Genomic DNA, 19,737 nt, shown 5'->3' with positions numbered 1-19,737 from the left:
TCACCTCTCCACCCATCCCCCTCCCCCCACCAGTTGGGTCTGCTCTCCATCCTCCTCCTCCCATCTGTTGGGTCTCCTCTCCATCCTTCTCCATCCTCCCCCCATCTGTTGGGTCTCCTCTCTATCCTCCTCCATCCTCCCCCCATCTGTTGGGTCTCCTCTCCATCCTCCTCCTCCCATCTGTTGGGTCTCCTCTCTATCCTTCTCCATCCTCCCCCCATCTGTTGGGTCACCTCTCCATCCTTCTCCCATCTGTTGGGTCTCCTCTCCATCCTCCCCCCATCTGTTGGGTCTCCTCTCCATCCTCCTCCCCCCATCTCTTGGGTCTCCTCTCCATCCTCCTCCTGCCATCTTTTGGATGTCTTCTCCATCCTCCTCCCATCTGTTGGGTGTCTTCTGCATCCATCTCCTTCCTCCTCCTCCCATCTGTCGGGTGTCCTCTCCATCCTCCTCCTCCCATCTGTCGGGTGTCCTCTCCATCCTCCTCCTCCCATCTGTTGGGTGTCCTCTCCATCCATTCCCATCCTCCTCCTCCCATCTGTTGGGTGTCCTCTCCATCCATTCCCATCCTCCTCCTCCCATCTGTTGGGTGTCCTCTCCATCCATTCCCATCCTCCTCCTCCCATCTGTTGGGTGTCCTCTCCCTCCATTCCCATCCTCCTCCTCCCATCTGTTGGGTGTCCTCTCCCTCCATTCCCATCCTCCTCCTCCCATCTGTTGGGTGTCCTCTCCATCCATTCCCATCCTCCTCCTCCCATCTGTTGGGTGTCCTCTCCCTCCATTCCCATCCTCCTCCTCCCATCTGTTGGGTGTCCTCTCCCTCCATTCCCATCCTCCTCCTCCCATCTGTTGGGTGTCCTCTCCATCCATTCCCATCCTCCTCCTCCCATCTGTTGGGTGTCCTCTCCCTCCATTCCCATCCTCCTCCTCCCATCTGTTGGGTGTCCTCTCCATCCATTCCCATCCTCCTCCCATCTGTTGGGTGTCCTCTCCATCCATTCCCATCCTCCTCCTCCCATCTGTTGGGTGTCCTCTCCATCCATTCCCATCCTCCTTCCATCTGTTGGGTGTCCTCTCCATCCATTCTCCTCCTCCTCCCATCTGTTGGGTGTCCTCTCCATCCATTCCCCTTCTCCTCCCATCTGTTGGGTGTCCTCTCCATCCATTCCCATCCTCCTCCTCCCATCTGTTGGGTGTCCTCTCCATCCATTCCCATCCTCCTCCCATCTGTTGGGTGTCCTCTCCATCCATTCCCATTGTCAGGAATGGACTTGCCAATAGTGGTGGGACTCACCTGCCTTGTGGGCTGCAGTACCAGGACTGGCCAGCGGGTGCTCTCAACAACCAGAGGTTCACTTTGGCAATTAGCCATCACCTGGGGCTGATTGCAGGAGGTGTATTTAAGGCATGACCAGACCTGCAGTCAGTGCCTTGGTGTACTGTTTGCTTGGCCCTGGTTTCCTGATCCTGTTTCTGCTGTCCTGACGGTGCCTGAACTCTGCCTGTACTGACCTCGGCTAGTCCTGACCACTCTCCCGCCTGCTCCTGGTACTCCGTCTGCCTGACTACTCTTGTATCGTATGTATTGGTATCTGTTGGAGGTTTGGTTCAGTCTGTTTGCACTGCGTTTGTATTGTTACTCTGGGGGGGGGGGGGCAGGAATTTGTTTTTACACTTTGCTGTTCCAATGATGATCAATATTATCATCTGTAATGAAGGCGTTACATTCCTAACATCTGTGATTGGCTACAGGTATCCACATGGTACAGGGTGCTGTGATCAGCCCGAGGACCGTGTGAGAATAGTGATTGGCCCAGGAATCGAGTGAGAACTGTGATGGGCCCAGGAATCGTGTGAGAACAGTGATTGGCCCAGGTACTGTGTGAGAACAGTGATTGGCCCAGGTACTGTGTGAGAACAGTGATTGGCCCAGGTACTGTGTGAGAACAGTGATTGGCCCAGGAATCGTGTGAGAACAGTGATTGGCCCAGGAATCGTGTGAGAACAGTGATTGGCCCAGGAATCGAGTGAGAACTGTGATGGGCCCAGGTACCATGTTAGAAGTGATTGGCCCAGGAATCGTGTGAGAACAGTGATCGGCCCAGGAATCGTGTGAGAACAGTGATTGGCCCAGGAATCGTGTGAGAACAGTGATTGGCCCAGGAATCGTGTGAGAACAGTGATTGGCCCAGGTACTGTGTGAGAACAGTGATTGGCCCAGGAATCGTGTGAGAACAGTGATTGGCCCAGGAATCGAGTGAGAACTGTGATGGGCCCAGGTACCATGTTAGAAGTGATTGGCCCAGGAATCGTGTGAGAACAGTGATTGGCCAAGGAATCGTGTGAGAACAGTGATTGGCCCAGGATCGTGTGAGAACAGTGATTGGCCCAGGAATCGTGTGAGAACAGTGATTGGCCCAGGTACTGTGTGAGAACAGTGATTGGCCCAGGAATCGTGTGAGAACTGTGATGGGCCCAGGTACCATGTTAGAAGTGATTGGCCCAGGAATCGTGTAAGAACAGTGATTGGCCCAGGAATCGTGTGAGAACAGTGATTGGCCCAGGTACTGTGTGAGAACAGTGATTGGCCCAGGAATCGTGTGAGAACAGTGATTGGCCCAGGAATCGAGTGAGAACTGTGATGGGCCCAGGTACCATGTTAGAAGTGATTGGCCCAGGAATCGTGTGAGAACAGTGATTGGCCAAGGAATCGTGTGAGAACAGTGATTGGCCCAGGAATCGTGTGAGAACAGTGATTGGCCCAGGAATCGTGTGAGAACAGTGATTGGCCCAGGAATCGTGTGAGAACAGTGATTGGCCCAGGAATCGTGTGAGAACAGTGATTGGCCCAGGAATCGTGTGAGAACAGTGATTGGCCCAGGAATTGTGTAAGAACAGTGATTGGCCCAAGGCCCTTGTGATAACCGTGGGCCAATCACAGCTCACCGGTTTAGGTATACAAGATTCATTCATAAACAGCTTTGTGTAAATTTAGATCATGTGATCACATAGCGATCACATGATCCCCAGGCCACTCCTGAACCCACGCAGGGCGTGTGAAGTACACGGTCCAGCAAGTGCCGCTGGTCTGCAGGAGATGTACTGCGGTGGGCACAGGCCTGGCCCTACCACTAGGTGAACTGCCATGGCTCCTGGTTTCCCTGCTCTCCGCCATTCCGGAGCCGCTCCAGACCATCCGCCATGATCCGAGCACTAGAGAGGAGTGCCGGAGCCCCACCACCGCCCTATGAAAACCCAGGAGCCGACCAGCCTTGTGTGCAGCGGGAGGACAGAGACGTCCCGGAGAGGAGCAAGCAGCTGCGGGAAGGCTCTGTTCTGGGCTCCAGGCTGCGCTGGAGTCTGGAGGGACCACCGCATCGTCCACCTCGGGAGGGGAGAGACTGGTGGTAGTCACTGTGATTGGAGGAGCCGGCGCGGAGCCCAGGGGGGCGTGTCCTAATGTGTGTGTGCTCAGCTGGGGCGGGATGCTGCCAGGGTGGAGTGTCTGACTGGTGAGCACTGGAGGAGCCCAGACCCGGGAACACGTAGCCCTCCGTCATTCATGGGATCAGCTCTGTCTTCCAGGTGCCAACTAACAGCCTCAGTGTGAATGAGGGCCCAAAGAACCTGACTATAGGGGCCCTCTGCTGAAGTTGTGTTATGGTACATCTACGGAGCCCACAAAGGGATAGATGGTACAGTACAGCCGGGGCCCACAAGGGGAGATATCTTATGGTACATACAGGGGCCCGGGAGACTGGGTTTCCTCCTTTCTGATGCTTTGCCTGAAGTCTGGAACCCATGGACATGACCAAAGTATCAGAAAGGAGGAAACCGGTCTTTGGTCATGTCCATGGGTTCCAGCCTTCAGGCAAAGCATCAGAGAGGAGGAAACCCAGTCTTTGGTCACGTCCATGGGTTCCAGACTTCAGGCAAAGCATCAGGAAGGAGGAAACCCAGTCTTTGGTCACGTCCATGGGTTCCAGGCTTCAGGCAAAGCATCAGGAAGGAGGAAACCCAGTCTTTGGTCGTATCTATGGGTTCCAGACTTCAGGCAAAGCATCAGAGGGGAGGAAACCCAGTCTTTGGTCACGTCCATGGGTTCCAGACTTCAGGCAAAGCATCAGGAAGGAGGAAACCTAGTCTTTGGTCACGTCCATGTGTTCCAGACTTCAGGCAAAGCATCAGGAAGGAGGAAACCTAGTCTTTGGTCGTGTCCATGTGTTCCAGACTTCAGGTGAAGCATCAGGACGGAGGAAACCCAGTCTTTGGTCATGTCTATGGGTTCCAGGCTTCAGGCAAAGCATCAGGAAGGAGGAAACCCAGTCTTTGGTCACGTCCATGGGTTCCAGACTTCAGGCAAAGCATCAGGAAGGAGGAAACCCAGTCTTTGGTCACGTCCATGGGTTCCAGGCTTCAGGCAAAGCATCAGGAAGGAGGAAACCCAGTCTTTGGTCGTGTCTATGGGTTCCAGACTTCAGGCAAAGCATCAGAGGGGAGGAAACCCAGTCTTTGGTCACGTCCATGGGTTCCAGGCTTCAGGCAAAGCATCAGGAAGGAGGAAACCCAGTCTTTGGTCGTGTCTATGGGTTCCAGCCTTCAGGCAAAGCATCAGAGGGGAGGAAACCCAGTCTTTGGTCACGTCCATGGGTTCCAGACTTCAGGCAAAGCATCAGACAGGAGCAGGGGCGGACTGACAACTCATGGGGCCCCCGGGCAATAGGGGATCATGGGGCCCCTGTGGCCTTGCCTAAACTCAAAAAAGCCTATGAGAAAGGTACCAGGGGCATCTCATGGGGCCCCCTACTGACCCCGGGCCCTCGGGCACTGCCGGAGTTACCAAATGGTCAGTCTGGCCCTGGACAGGAGGAAACCCAGTTTTTGTCTGGAACACATGGACATGACCAAAGACTGGGTTTCCTCCTCTCTGATGCTTTGTCTGACGTCTGAGACCCATAGACATGACGAAAGCATCAGAAAGGAGGAAACCCAGTCTTTGGTCGTGTCCATGGGTTCCAGACTTCAGGCAAAGCAGCAGGAAGGAGGAAACCCAGTCTTTGGTCGTGTCCATGGGTTCCACACTTCAGGCGAAGCAGCAGGAAGGAGGAAACCCAGTCTTTGGTCACATCCATGTGTTCCAGACTTCAGGTGAAGCATCAGGACGGAGGAAACCCAGTCTTTGGTCATGTCCATGGGTTCCAGACTTCAGGCAAAGCAGCAGGAAGGAGGAAACCCAGTCTTTGGTCGTGTCCATGGGTTCCACACTTCAGGCGAAGCAGCAGGAAGGAGGAAACCCAGTCTTTGGTCATGTCCATGGGTTCCAGACTTCAGGCAAAGCATCAGAGAGGAGGAAACCCAGTCTTTGGTCATGTCCGTGGGTTCCAGACTTCAGGCGAAGCAGCAGGAAGGAGGAAACCCAGTCTTTGGTCATGTCCATGGGTTCCAGACTTCAGGCGAAGCAGCAGGAAGGAGGAAACCCAGTCTTTGGTCATGTCCATGGGTTCCAGACTTCAGGCAAAGCATCAGAGAGGAGGAAACCCAGTCTTTGGTCATGTCCACGGGTTCCTGGGCTTTCTGCAGGCGGGCACTGAGACATTCACCCCGGCTCTGTATCCATCAACGCATCAATAAAGTTTATGTAAAGACAACTTTTATTTTTTTTTTATTATGGAGGGATGAACCCCAATCAGATTTTTTTGCGTGCTGTGTCCTCCGGGGAAGACTTCCCTTCACTTCCTGTCCGGGAGACAACAGGAAGTGAGGAAATTGTGATAAATATCCCCCTTTAGACACCGGTGTCCCCACTGGAAGATTTCTCCTCTATACCTGGGGTGACTACATGACCCCGACGTCATCTCGGGCTATGGCTGCAAGGTCAGTTGAGTGACAGGGTGTAGCAGTGAAGGATTCTGGGAGATAACGGACGCAGTGACCAATCCCAGCCCCCCACACTGCCAGATCCGCTCAGCGGCCTCTACCATACATAACCCAGAGCCTGGCTGGTCAGGGAAGACCCTCCCACTGCGACATGCGAGACACGGCGGCGGTCTGACCGCAATCAGGACACGCAGGACAGGCGAGTGTGTAAAATAATCTGCATTTCCAGAAACGGGACATTTACAGGGAAAAGGAAACAAAAAATACAAAATAATGTACATTAAATTATACAACCGGAGGGAAGAAATCTGGTCCGGAGAAGGAGGAGGAGTCTACAATAAATAAGGGGGGAGGGGGCGTGGTCATCATCTGGAGGAAGGCGGAGACTGGAATCATCTCGCAGCGGAATGCATACTATGATTGCACCACTGTAGGGCACACAGACAGGAAACAGCAAGCTCCACCCACATTCAGCTTTAGTTTGACAGGCTCCACCCACCAACCTTCAGGCTACAGTAAGCTCCACCCACATTTACCTATATTCTGTGGCAGGCTCCACCGTCCAATATTTAGGATATGTTAGCTTCACCCACACGTCCTATAGACTGATAGGCTCCACCCACCAGCCTTGCAGCCACAGCAGGCTCTACCCACCAGCCTTGCAGCCACAGCAGGCTCCACCCACCAGCCTTGCAGCCACAGCAGGCTCCACCCACCAGCCTTGCAGCCACAGCAGGCTCCACCCACCAGCCTTGCAGCCACAGCAGGCTCCACCCACCAGCCTTGCAGCCACAGCAGGCTCCACCCACCAGCCTTGCAGCCACAGCAGGCTCCATCAACTTGTAGACTGTGGCAAACTCCACCTACCAATTTCTAATCTGCAGTAGGCTCCACCCACTCCATCTTCTAGATGGTGGCAGACTCCCCCCCCCCCCCCCCAATAACCACCTACACTCAGCAGAAGGCTCCACCCATTTCCTTGGAGGTGGGGGTGGTCTATCCATGGTAGATCGGAGTTCCCGGCAGTGACAATCTAACACTGATCATTACAGGGGGAAGTCTAGGAGGGATGGACCAAGTTACCATGCAGGTGGGGCAGGGAGCCGACGTGATCATTGGTACTCGGGGGTGGGGGGGAAAGCAAAGGGGTTTTTTTGGGGGAGGCAGGGATGGGGGGAGGTCGATGATCCTTTCAGCTATGGAGGGCAGAAGTCTGCGAAGTAAGGATGCTGAAGAGCTTCATCTGCCGAAATCCTCTGGACCGGATTACACTTCAACAGGTTCTGGAACAGAACAATGAGAGTTAGAAGAGTTATCCCTCTCGCAGTCTCGTGTGGGCCGACATCTTGTACCCGCGCTTTGCTGGCTCCCTATAGGGTGCAGGATTAGAGGAGCTTAAATCTGGATCATCAATAACTTCAGAGCAGCATCTCTGTAGGCCAGAGCCTGGGACCAGAGAATGGGGCATCACATGAGAGCAGCATCTCTGTAGGCCAAAGCCTGGGACCAGAGAATGGGGCATCACATGAGAGCAGCATCCCTGTAGGCCAGAGCATGGGGCATCACATGAGAGCAGCATCCCTGTAGGCCAGAGCATGGGGCATCACATGAGAGCAGCATCCCTGTAGGCCAAAGCCTGGGACCAGAGAATGGGGCATCACATGAGAGCAGCATCTCTGTAGGCCAAAGCCTGGGACCAGAGAATGGGGCATCACATGAGAGCAGCATCTCTGTAGACCAGAGCATGGGGCATCACATGAGAGCAGCATCCCTGTAGGCCAGAGCATGGGGCATCACATGAGAGCAGCATCTCTGTAGGCCAAAGCCTGGGACCAGAGAATGGGGCATCACATGAGAGCAGCATCTCTGTAGGCCAGAGCCTGGGGCATCACATGAGAGCAGCATCTCTGTAGGCCCAGAGCCTGGGGCATCACATGAGAGCATCTCTCTAGGCCAGAGCCTGGGACCAGAGCATGGGGCATCACATGAGAGCAGCATCTCTGTAGGCCAAAGCCTGGGACCAGAGAATGGGGCATCACATGAGAGCAGCATCCCTGTAGGCTAGAGCATGGGGCATCACATGAGAGCAGCATCTCTGTAGGCCAGAGCCTGGGACCAGAGAATGGGGCATCACATGAGAGCAGCATCTCTGTAGGCCAGAGCCTGGGACCAGAACATGGGGCATCACATGAGAGCAGCATCTCTGTAGGCCAGAGCCTGGGACCAGAGCATGGGGCATCACATGAGAGCAGCATCTCTGTAGGCCTGAGCATGGGGCATCACATGAGAGCAACATCTCTGTAGGCCTGAGCATGGGACATCACATGAGAGCAACATCTCTGTAGGCCAGAGCATGGGGCATCACATGAGAGCAGCATCTCTGTAGGCCAGAGCCTGGGACCAGAGCATGGGACATCACATGAGAGCAGCATCTCTGTAGGCCAGAGCCTGGGACCAGAGCATGGGGCATCACATGAGAACAGCATCTCTGTAGGCCAGAGCCTGGGACCAGAGCATGGGGCATCACATGAGAACAGCATCTCTGTAGGCCAGAGCCTGGGACCAGAGCATGGGGCATCACGAGAACAGCATCTCTGTAAGCCAGAGCCTGGGACCAGAGCATGGGGCATCACATGAGAACAGCATCTCTGTAGGCCAGAGCATGGGGCATCACATGAGAACAGCATCTCTGTAGGCCAGAGCCTGGGATGTCACAGAGGAGCAGCAACTCTCTAGGCCAGAGCCTGGGATGTCACAGAGGAGCAGCAACTCTCTAGGCCAGAGCCTGGGATGTCACAGAGGAGCAGCAACTCTCTAGGCCAGAGCCTGGGATGTCACAGAGGAGCAGCAACTCTCTAGGCCAGAGCCTGGGATGTCACAGAGGAGCAGCAACTCTCTAGGCCAGAGCCTGGGATGTCACAGAGGAGCAGCAACTCTCTAGGCCAGAGCCTGGGATGTCACAGAGGAGCAGCAACTCTCTAGGCCAGAGCCTGGGACCAGAGCCTGGGACATCACGAGAGCAGCATCTCTGTAGGCCAAAGCCTGGGACCAGAGCACGGGGCATCACATGAGAGCAGCATCTCTGTAGGCCAGAGCCTGGGACCAGAGCATGGGGCATCACATGAGAGCAGCATCTCTGTAGGCCTGAGCATGGGGCATCACATGAGAGCAACATCTCTGTAGGCCTGAGCCTGGGACATCACATGAGAGCAGCATCTCTGTAGGCCAGAGCCTGGGACCAGAGCATGGGGCATCACATGAGAACAGCATCTCTGTAGGCCAGAGCCTGGGACCAGAGCATGGGGCATCACATGAGAACAGCATCTCTGTAGGCCAGAGCCTGGGACCAGAGCATGGGGCATCACATGAGAACAGCATCTCTGTAGGCCAGAGCCTGGGACCAGAGCATGGGGCATCACGAGAACAGCATCTCTGTAGGCCAGAGCCTGGGACCAGAGCATGGGGCATCACATGAGAACAGCATCTCTGTAGGCCAGAGCATGGGGCATCACATGAGAACAGCATCTCTGTAGGCCAGAGCCTGGGATGTCACAGAGGAGCAGCAACTCTCTAGGCCAGAGCCTGGGACATCACATGAGAGCAGCATCTCTGTAGGCCAAAGCCTGGGACCAGAGCACGGGGCATCACATGAGAGCAGCATCTCTGTAGGCCAAAGCCTGGGACCAGAGCACGGGGCATCACATGAGAGCAGCATCTCTGTAGGCCAGAGCCTGGGACCAGAGCATGGGGCATCACATGAGAGCAGCATCTCTGTAGGCCAGAGCATGGGGCATCACATGAGAGCAGCATCTCTGTAGGCCAGAGCATGGGGCATCACATGAGAGCAGCATCTCTGTAGGCCAGAGCATGGGGCATCACATGAGAGCAGCATCTCTGTAGGCCAGAGCATGGGGCATCACATGAGAGCAGCATCTCTGTAGGCCAGAGCATGGGGCATCACATGAGAGCAGCATCTCTGTAGGCCAGAGCATGGGGCATCACATGAGAGCAGCATCTCTGTAGGCCAGAGCATGGGGCATCACATGAGAGCAGCATCTCTGTAGGCCAGAGCATGGGGCATCACATGAGAGCAGCATCTCTGTAGGCCAGAGCATGGGGCATCACATGAGAGCAGCATCTCTGTAGGCCAGAGCATGGGGCATCACATGAGAGCAGCATCTCTGTAGGCCAGAGCATGGGGCATCACGAGAGCAGCATCTCTGTAGGCCAGAGCCTGGGACCAGAGCATGGGGCATCACATGAGAGCAGCATCTCTGTAGGCCAGAGCATGGGGCATCACATGAGAGCAGCATCTCTGTAGGCCAGAGCATGGGGCATCACATGAAAGCAGCATCTCTGTAGGCCAGAGCATGGGGCATCACATGAAAGCAGCATCTCTGTAGGCCAGAGCATGGGGCATCACATGAAAGCAGCATCTCTGTAGGCCAGAGCCTGGGACCAGAGCATGGGGCATCACATGAGAACAGCATCTCTGTAGGCCAGAGCCTGGGGCCAGAGCATGGGGCATCACATGAGAGCAGCATCTCTGTAGGCCAGAGCATGGGGCATCACATGAGAGCAGCATCTCTGTAGGCCAGAGCATGGGGCATCACATGAGAGCAGCATCTCTGTAGGCCAGAACATGGGGCATCACGAGAGCAGCATCTCTGTAGGCCAGAACATGGGGCATCACGAGAGCAGCATCTCTGTAGGCCAGAGCCTGGGACCAGAGCATGGGGCATCACATGAGAGCAGCATCTCTGTAGGCCAGAGCCTGGGACCAGAGCATGGGGCATCACATGAGAGCAGCATCTCTGTAGGCCAGAGCCTGGGGCATCACATGAGAGCAGCATCTCTGTAGGCCAGAGCCTGGGACCAGAGCATGGGGCATCACATGAGAACAGCAGCTCTGTAGGCCAGAGCCTGGGACCAGAGCATGGGGCATCACACGAGAGCAGCATCTCTGTAGGCCAGAGCCTGGGACCAGAGCATGGGGCATCACATGAGAGCAGCATCTCTGTAGGCCAAAACCTGGGATGTCACATAGGAACAGCATCTCTGTAGGCCAGAGCCAGGGACCAGAGCATGGGGCATCACATGAGAGCAGCATCTCTGTAGGCCAGAGCATGGGGCATCACATGAGAGCAGCATCTCTGTAGGCCAGAGCATGGGGCATCACATGAGAGCAGCATCTCTGTAGGCCAGAGCATGGGGCATCACATGAGAGCAGCATCTCTGTAGGCCAGAGCATGGGGCATCACATGAGAGCAGCATCTCTGTAGGCCAGAGCATGGGGCATCACGAGAGCAGCATCTCTGTAGGCCAGAGCCTGGGACCAGAGCATGGGGCATCACATGAGAGCAGCATCTCTGTAGGCCAGAGCATGGGGCATCACATGAGAGCAGCATCTCTGTAGGCCAGAGCATGGGGCATCACATGAAAGCAGCATCTCTGTAGGCCAGAGCATGGGGCATCACATGAAAGCAGCATCTCTGTAGGCCAGAGCATGGGGCATCACATGAAAGCAGCATCTCTGTAGGCCAGAGCCTGGGACCAGAGCATGGGGCATCACATGAGAACAGCATCTCTGTAGGCCAGAGCCTGGGACCAGAGCATGGGGCATCACATGAGAGCAGCATCTCTGTAGGCCAGAGCATGGGGCATCACATGAGAGCAGCATCTCTGTAGGCCAGAGCATGGGGCATCACATGAGAGCAGCATCTCTGTAGGCCAGAACATGGGGCATCACGAGAGCAGCATCTCTGTAGGCCAGAACATGGGGCATCACGAGAGCAGCATCTCTGTAGGCCAGAGCCTGGGACCAGAGCATGGGGCATCACATGAGAGCAGCATCTCTGTAGGCCAGAGCCTGGGACCAGAGCATGGGGCATCACATGAGAACAGCATCTCTGTAGGCCAGAGCCTGGGGCATCACATGAGAGCAGCATCTCTGTAGGCCAGAGCCTGGGACCAGAGCATGGGGCATCACATGAGAACAGCATCTCTGTAGGCCAGAGCCTGGGACCAGAGCATGGGGCATCACACGAGAGCAGCATCTCTGTAGGCCAGAGCCTGGGACCAGAGCATGGGGCATCACATGAGAGCAGCATCTCTGTAGGCCAAAACCTGGGATGTCACATAGGAACAGCATCTCTGTAGGCCAGAGCCAGGGACCAGAGCATGGGGCATCACATGAGAGCAGCATCTCTGTAGGCCAGAGCATGGGGCATCACATGAGAGCAGCATCTCTGTAGGCCAGAGCATGGGGCATCACATGAGAGCAGCATCTCTGTAGGCCAGAGCATGGGGCATCACATGAGAGCAGCATCTCTGTAGGCCAGAGCATGGGGCATCACATGAGAGCAGCATCTCTGTAGGCCAGAGCATGGGGCATCACATGAGAGCAGCATCTCTGTAGGCCAGAGAATGGGGCATCACATGAGAGCAGCATCTCTGTAGGCCAGAGCATGGGGCATCACGAGAGCAGCATCTCTGTAGGCCAGAGCCTGGGACCAGAGCATGGGGCATCACATGAGAGCAGCATCTCTGTAGGCCAGAGCATGGGGCATCACATGAGAGCAGCATCTCTGTAGGCCAGAGCATGGGGCATCACATGAAAGCAGCATCTCTGTAGGCCAGAGCCTGGGACCAGAGCATGGGGCATCACATGAGAACAGCATCTCTGTAGGCCAGAGCCTGGGACCAGAGCATGGGGCATCACATGAGAGCAGCATCTCTGTAGGCCAGAGCATTGGGCATCACATGAGAGCAGCATCTCTGTAGGCCAGAGCATGGGGCATCACATGAGAGCAGCATCTCTGTAGGCCAGAACATGGGGCATCACGAGAGCAGCATCTCTGTAGGCCAGAACATGGGGCATCACGAGAGCAGCATCTCTGTAGGCCAGAACATGGGGCATCACGAGAGCAGCATCTCTGTGGACCAGAGCATGGGGCATCACATGAGAGCAGCATCTCTGTAGGCCAGAGCCTGGGACCAGAGCATGGGGCATCACATGAGAGCAGCATCTCTGTAGGCCAGAGCCTGGGGCATCACATGAGAGCAGCATCTCTGTAGGCCAGAGCCTGGGACCAGAGCATGGGGCATCACATGAGAACAGCATCTCTGTAGGCCAGAGCCTGGGACCAGAGCATGGGGCATCACACGAGAGAAGCATCTCTGTAGGCCAGAGCCTGGGACCAGAGCATGGGGCATCACATGAGAGCAGCATCTCTGTAGGCCAAAACCTGGGATGTCACATAGGAACAGCATCTCTGTAGGCCAGAGCCAGGGACCAGAGCATGGGGCATCACATGAGAGCAGCATCTCTGTAGGCCAGAGCATGGGGCATCACATGAGAGCAGCATCTCTGTAGGCCAGAGCATGGGGCATCACATGAGAGCAGCATCTCTGTAGGCCAGAGCATGGGGCATCACATGAGAGCAGCATCTCTGTAGGCCAGAGCATGGGGCATCACATGAGAGCAGCATCTCTGTAGGCCAGAGAATGGGGCATCACATGAGAGCAGCATCTCTGTAGGCCAGAGCATGGGGCATCACGAGAGCAGCATCTCTGTAGGCCAGAGCCTGGGACCAGAGCATGGGGCATCACATGAGAGCAGCATCTCTGTAGGCCAGAGCATGGGGCATCACATGAGAGCAGCATCTCTGTAGGCCAGAGCATGGGGCATCACATGAAAGCAGCATCTCTGTAGGCCAGAGCCTGGGACCAGAGCATGGGGCATCACATGAGAACAGCATCTCTGTAGGCCAGAGCCTGGGACCAGAGCATGGGGCATCACATGAGAGCAGCATCTCTGTAGGCCAGAGCATGGGGCATCACATGAGAGCAGCATCTCTGTAGGCCAGAGCATGGGGCATCACATGAGAGCAGCATCTCTGTAGGCCAGAGCATGGGGCATCACATGAGAGCAGCATCTCTGTAGGCCAGAACATGGGGCATCACAAGAGCAGCATCTCTGTAGGCCAGAACATGGGGCATCACGAGAGCAGCATCTCTGTAGGCCAGAGCCTGGGACCAGAGCATGGGGCATCACATGAGAGCAGCATCTCTGTAGGCCAGAGCCTGGGACCAGAGCATGGGGCATCACATGAGAGCAGCATCTCTGTAGGCCAGAGCCTGGGACCAGAGCATGGGGCATCACATGAGAGCAGCATCTCTGTAGGCCAGAGCCTGGGGCATCACATGAGAGCAGCATCTCTGTAGGCCAGAGCCTGGGACCAGAGCATGGGGCATCACATGAGAACAGCATCTCTGTAGGCCAGAGCCTGGGACCAGAGCATGGGGCATCACACGAGAGCAGCATCTCTGTAGGCCAGAGCCTGGGACCAGAGCATGGGGCATCACATGAGAGCAGCATCTCTGTAGGCCAAAACCTGGGATGTCACATAGGAACAGCATCTCTGTAGGCCAGAGCCAGGGACCAGAGCATGGGGCATCACATGAGAGCAGCATCTCTGTAGGCCAGAGCATGGGGCATCACATGAGAGCAGCATCTCTGTAGGCCAGAGCATGGGGCATCACATGAGAGCAGCATCTCTGTAGGCCAGAGCATGGGGCATCACATGAGAGCAGCATCTCTGTAGGCCAGAGCATGGGGCATCACATGAGAGCAGCATCTCTGTAGGCCAGAGCATGGGGCATCACATGAGAGCAGCATCTCTGTAGGCCAGAGCATGGGGCATCACATGAGAGCAGCATCTCTGTAGGCCAGAGAATGGGGCATCACATGAGAGCAGCATCTCTGTAGGCCAGAGCATGGGGCATCACGAGAGCAGCATCTCTGTAGGCCAGAGCCTGGGACCAGAGCATGGGGCATCACATGAGAGCAGCATCTCTGTAGGCCAGAGCATGGGGCATCACATGAGAGCAGCATCTCTGTAGGCCAGAGCATGGGGCATCACATGAAAGCAGCATCTCTGTAGGCCAGAGCCTGGGACCAGAGCATGGGGCATCACATGAGAACAGCATCTCTGTAGGCCAGAGCCTGGGACCAGAGCATGGGGCATCACATGAGAGCAGCATCTCTGTAGGCCAGAGCATGGGGCATCACATGAGAGCAGCATCTCTGTAGGCCAGAGCATGGGGCATCACATGAGAGCAGCATCTCTGTAGGCCAGAGCATGGGGCATCACATGAGAGCAGCATCTCTGTAGGCCAGAGCATGGGGCATCACATGAGAGCAGCATCTCTGTAGGCCAGAGCATGGGGCATCACATGAGAGCAGCATCTCTGTAGGCCAGAGCATGGGGCATCACATGAGAGCAGCATCTCTGTAGGCCAGAACATGGGGCATCACGAGAGCAGCATCTCTGTAGGCCAGAACATGGGGCATCACGAGAGCAGCATCTCTGTAGGCCAGAACATGGGGCATCACGAGAGCAGCATCTCTGTAGGCCAGAGCCTGGGACCAGAGCATGGGGCATCACATGAGAGCAGCATCTCTGTAGGCCAGAGCCTGGGACCAGAGCATGGGGCATCACATGAGAGCAGCATCTCTGTAGGCCAGAGCCTGGGGCATCACATGAGAGCAGCATCTCTGTAGGCCAGAGCCTGGGACCAGAGCATGGGGCATCACATGAGAACAGCATCTCTGTAGGCCAGAGCCTGGGACCAGAGCATGGGGCATCACACGAGAGCAGCATCTCTGTAGGCCAGAGCCTGGGACCAGAGCATGGGGCATCACATGAGAGCAGCATCTCTGTAGGCCAAAACCTGGGATGTCACATAGGAACAGCATCTCTGTAGGCCAGAGCCAGGGACCAGAGCATGGGGCATCACATGAGAGCAGCATCTCTGTAGGCCAGAGCCTTGGACCAGAGTATGGAACATCACATGGGAATGTCATCTTTGTAGGCTGAAGCCTGGGATCAGTGCATGGAAAGTCTTTTGGAACCATCCTCTCTGTAGGCCGGAGCCTGGAACCAGACCATGGGATGTCACATGGGAGCAGCACCTGTGTAGGTTGGGGCCCGGGGACAAGCATGGGATGTCACATAGGGGCACTAACTCGGTAGGCCAGAGCCTTGGACAAGAGCATGGGAAATCGCTTAGGAGCACCATCTCTGTAGGCCGGAGCCTTGGACCAGAGCATGGGACGTCACATGGGAATATAATCTTTGTAGGCTGGAGCTTGCGACCAAAGGGTGGGATATCACATCAGAGCTAATGTTGTATGTACAGGAAGGGGATGTGTGTGTGAGTATGCCAGGCCTTCAGAGATGCCATCAGTATTCAGGTAGGAGTCAGTCAGTGACATCAGCTATTGAAAAAATAAAAATCAGAATTTACCTGCAGCAAATCCCGACCTGTGGCGTTGAGTTTGGGAACAACGTTGACTAGAGAGGTGGTAGCTGGATACATGGGGTACGGCTGGGAGCAAACAGAAAGAGGTCAGATGGAGCATCTTGTAGACACAAACAATTCAGAAGATACACTATAGAACCAAAGACACCGATCATTACACCTATATCAGTTTGCTGGACCCCCCCATTCCAGCAACAGATGACTTTCCAGATATGATGGAGCTCAGATGTCTCCAGTGAAGAGTCCTGGTAATACTCCATCATACAAAGACATTGGAGAAAATTGCACTCTTCCAGCTTTGTGGTAAGTTTGATGAAGACCCTTTTCTGTCCCCCCATGACTGTCCTCCGTGTACAAAGCCAGCTCCATAAAAACATGGATGACCAGTTGATGAAGACCCTTTTCTGTTCCCCCCATGACTGTCCCCCATGTACAAAGCTGGCTCCATAAAGACATGGATGACCAGCTTGATGAAGACCCTTTTCTGTCCCCCATGACTGTCCCCTGTGTACAAAGCCAGCTCCATAAAGACATGGATGACCAGTTTGGTGAAGACCCTTTTCTGTTCCCCCATGACTGTCCCCCATGTACAAAGCTGGCTCCATAAAGACATGGATGACCAGTTTGATGAAGACCCTTTTCTGTCCCCCATGACTGTCCCCTGTGTACAAAGCCAGCTCCATAAAGACATAGATGACCAGTTTGGTGAAGACCCTTTTCTGTCCCCCATGACTGTCCCCTGTGTACAAAGCCAGCTCCATAAAGACATGGATGACCAGTCTGATGAAGACCCTTTTCTGTCCCCCATGACTGTCCCGTGTACAAAGCCAGCTCCATAAAGACATAGATGACCAGTTTGGTGAAGACCCTTTTCTGTCCCCCATGACTGTCCCCTGTGTACAACGCCGGCTCCATGAAGACATGGATGATCTGTTTGGTGTGAAGGAACTCGAGTGTCCTGTACAGAGCCCTGACCTCAACCCTACTTTTGAAAGACCTTTGGTCTTCTCACCCAACATCAGTCCCTGTCCTTCACCCTAGGAAATACTTTCGGTATGAGGTTTTCTCATCCCAAAAGTGTTCAGTAAATTGGAGGTCATGGAGGAACTCGAGTGTCCTACACAGAGCCCTGACCTCAACCCTACTGAACACCTTTGGGATGAATTGGAATGCTCATGGTCTTCCAACACAAGTACCTGACCTCACAATGGGCACAAATGCCCTCAGACACCTTCCAACATCTTGAGGAAAGTCTTCCCAGAAGAGTGGAGGATGTTCGAGCCACAAAGGGGGACAACTCCATATGAATGGCCATGGTTTTTTTATTCCAACAAAATCCTCTAGATGTGATGATTTGGGGTTCACAGATGATGGGCCATGTAGAGTAAATGTTGAGATCCTGGGGTGGGAAATGTCTGAATGAAGCTGCAGGATCCTGAGTGATATCTAATGGTGGTGCTGGGGGGGGGGGGTGAATCTAGGCAGGTGGTGCAGATCAACTCACATCCAACGTGCTCCATAGTGGCAAATATGAACTACATTTCCCAATTCCTCATAATTCCCTGGGATTGTAGGGGCGTGCCAGGCACACAGGTGGGCGGTGCCAACTAGTGAGCGGCTATTAATCTGTCAATCAATGACTGTTCATTCTGGACTTGCTGGGACATTAATTTCAGTCTTGCTTCGTAATCCCTCCTACTTTGTGGAGACCGCCATGTTGGATTATAATGGGAACCCGCCATGTTGGATTATGATGGGAACCCGCCATGTTGGATTATGATGGGAACCCGCCATGTTGGATTATAATGGGAACCCGCCATGTTGGATTATGATGGGAACCCGCCATGTTGATTATGATGGGAACCCGCCATGTTGGATTATGATGGGAACCCGCCATGTTGGATTATGATGGGAACCCGCCATGTTGGATTATGATGGGAACCCGCCATGTTGGATTATGATGGGAACCCGCCATGTTGGATTATGATGGGAACCCGCCATGTTGGATTATGATGGGAACCCGCCATGTTGGATTATATTGGGAACCCGCCATGTTGGATTATATTGGGAACCCGCCATGTTGGATTATATTGGGAACCCGCCATAGGTTTTCACTGGAGACCATGTGATGTAAAGGATGAACCTGGCCCCTCCCCTCCTTATCTGTTCCTCAATGTTAGGAGTATAGTCATGGGCCCGTTTCTGGCTCAGGAGACGGGGCCAAGCTCCGCTTTCACAATGGAATTTGCACATTTTTCAGTCGCCTGTTGAGCACTCGCCCCGGGAGAAGCCCCCGGAGGCCGCACTCGCCCCGGGGGGGGAAGCCCCCGGAGGCCGCACTCGCCCCGGGGGGGGAAGCCCCCGGAGGCCGCACTCGCCCCGGGGGGGGAAGCCCCCGGAGGCCGCACTCGCCCCGGGGGGGGAAGCCCCCGGAGGCCGCACTCGCCCCGGGGGGGGAAGCCCCCGGAGGCCGCACTCGCCCCGGGGGGGAAGCCCCCGGAGGCCGCACTCGCCCCGGGGGGGAAGCCCCCGGAGGCCGCACTCGCCCCGGGGGGGAAGCCCCCGGAGGCCGCACACATTTACATTTTCACACATTTTCAGAGTCTCCTCCCATTTTATGCAGCAGCAGAATAGAGACTCACTTTATAATCCGGTAACTTGGTCATGGCTGGCCATTGCTCTTCCGTCGGAGTTCCCAGTAATGTGAGGAGGAGAGTTCAGGAAAGAAACTAAACCTTTCTACAACAGCACAAAGTACCCGAAATACCCAGTCCTACCAGGTGGGGGGGGGGGGGCCAAACAAGAGCAGCAAGACACAACATGACTAACCAAAGGGGGGCGCCCAAGTGTGTATATGGGGGGAAAAAAAAAATAAGAAAAAAAGGTGTGAAGGAGAGGAGAAGACAACATGGGGTGCGGGGGGGGGGGGACCACAGGATAACATGGGGGGGGGGTGCAGGGGGAGCAAAAGACAACATTACAGTTCAGGGGAGGAGACAGCAGTGTGATGGGGGGGGGGGGGGAGAGAACGAGGACCACTTCCTGCCACAATGTGACCGGGGGGTCCCGGAGGACGAGGATCACTTCCTGATACAATGTGACCGGGGGGTCCCGGAGGAGGAGGATCGCTTCCTGCCACAATGTGACCGGGGGGTCCCCGGAGGACGAGGACCGCTTCCTGCCACAATGTGACCGGGGGGTCCCGGAGGAGGAGGATCACTTCCTGATACAATGTGACCGGGGGGTCCCGGAGGAGGAGGATCACTTCCTGATACAATGTGACCGGGGGGTCCCGGAGGAGGAGGATCACTTCCTGATACAATGTGACCGGGGGTCCCGGAGGAGGAGGATCACTTCCTGATACAATGTGACCGGGGGTCCCAGAGGAGGAGGACCACTTCCTGCCACAATGTGACCGGGGGGTCCCGGAGGAGGAGGACCACTTCCTGCCACAATGTGACCGGGGGGTCCCGGAGGAGGAGGATCACTTCTTGCCACAATGTGACCGGGGGGTCCCGGAGGAGGAGGATAACT

At 55.3% G+C, this 19,737-nt stretch overlaps 1 long non-coding RNA gene across 1 annotated transcript; it reads right to left on the bottom strand.

Annotated features, from left to right (window-relative positions):
• Positions 1 to 6,081: 6,081 nt before the first annotated feature.
• On the bottom strand, positions 6,082 to 18,961 carry LOC149427215 (uncharacterized). Its single transcript, XR_016311393.1, has 3 exons — positions 18,846 to 18,961; positions 16,189 to 16,269; positions 6,082 to 7,160 (listed from the first exon to the last, which is right to left on the bottom strand). It is a non-coding gene; the product is annotated as an uncharacterized LOC149427215 (long non-coding RNA).
• Between the last annotated feature and the right edge of the window lie 776 nt (positions 18,962 to 19,737).

The sequence above is a fragment of the Staurois parvus genome, unplaced genomic scaffold (genome assembly GCF_062004578.1).
Source record: "Staurois parvus isolate SC_StPar_1 unplaced genomic scaffold, SC_StPar_1.0 ptg003929l, whole genome shotgun sequence".
Lineage (NCBI taxonomy): Eukaryota > Metazoa > Chordata > Amphibia > Anura > Ranidae > Staurois > Staurois parvus.
Note: the sequence above shows the minus strand (reverse complement) of the source record. Positions and strands in the feature narration are given on the sequence as shown.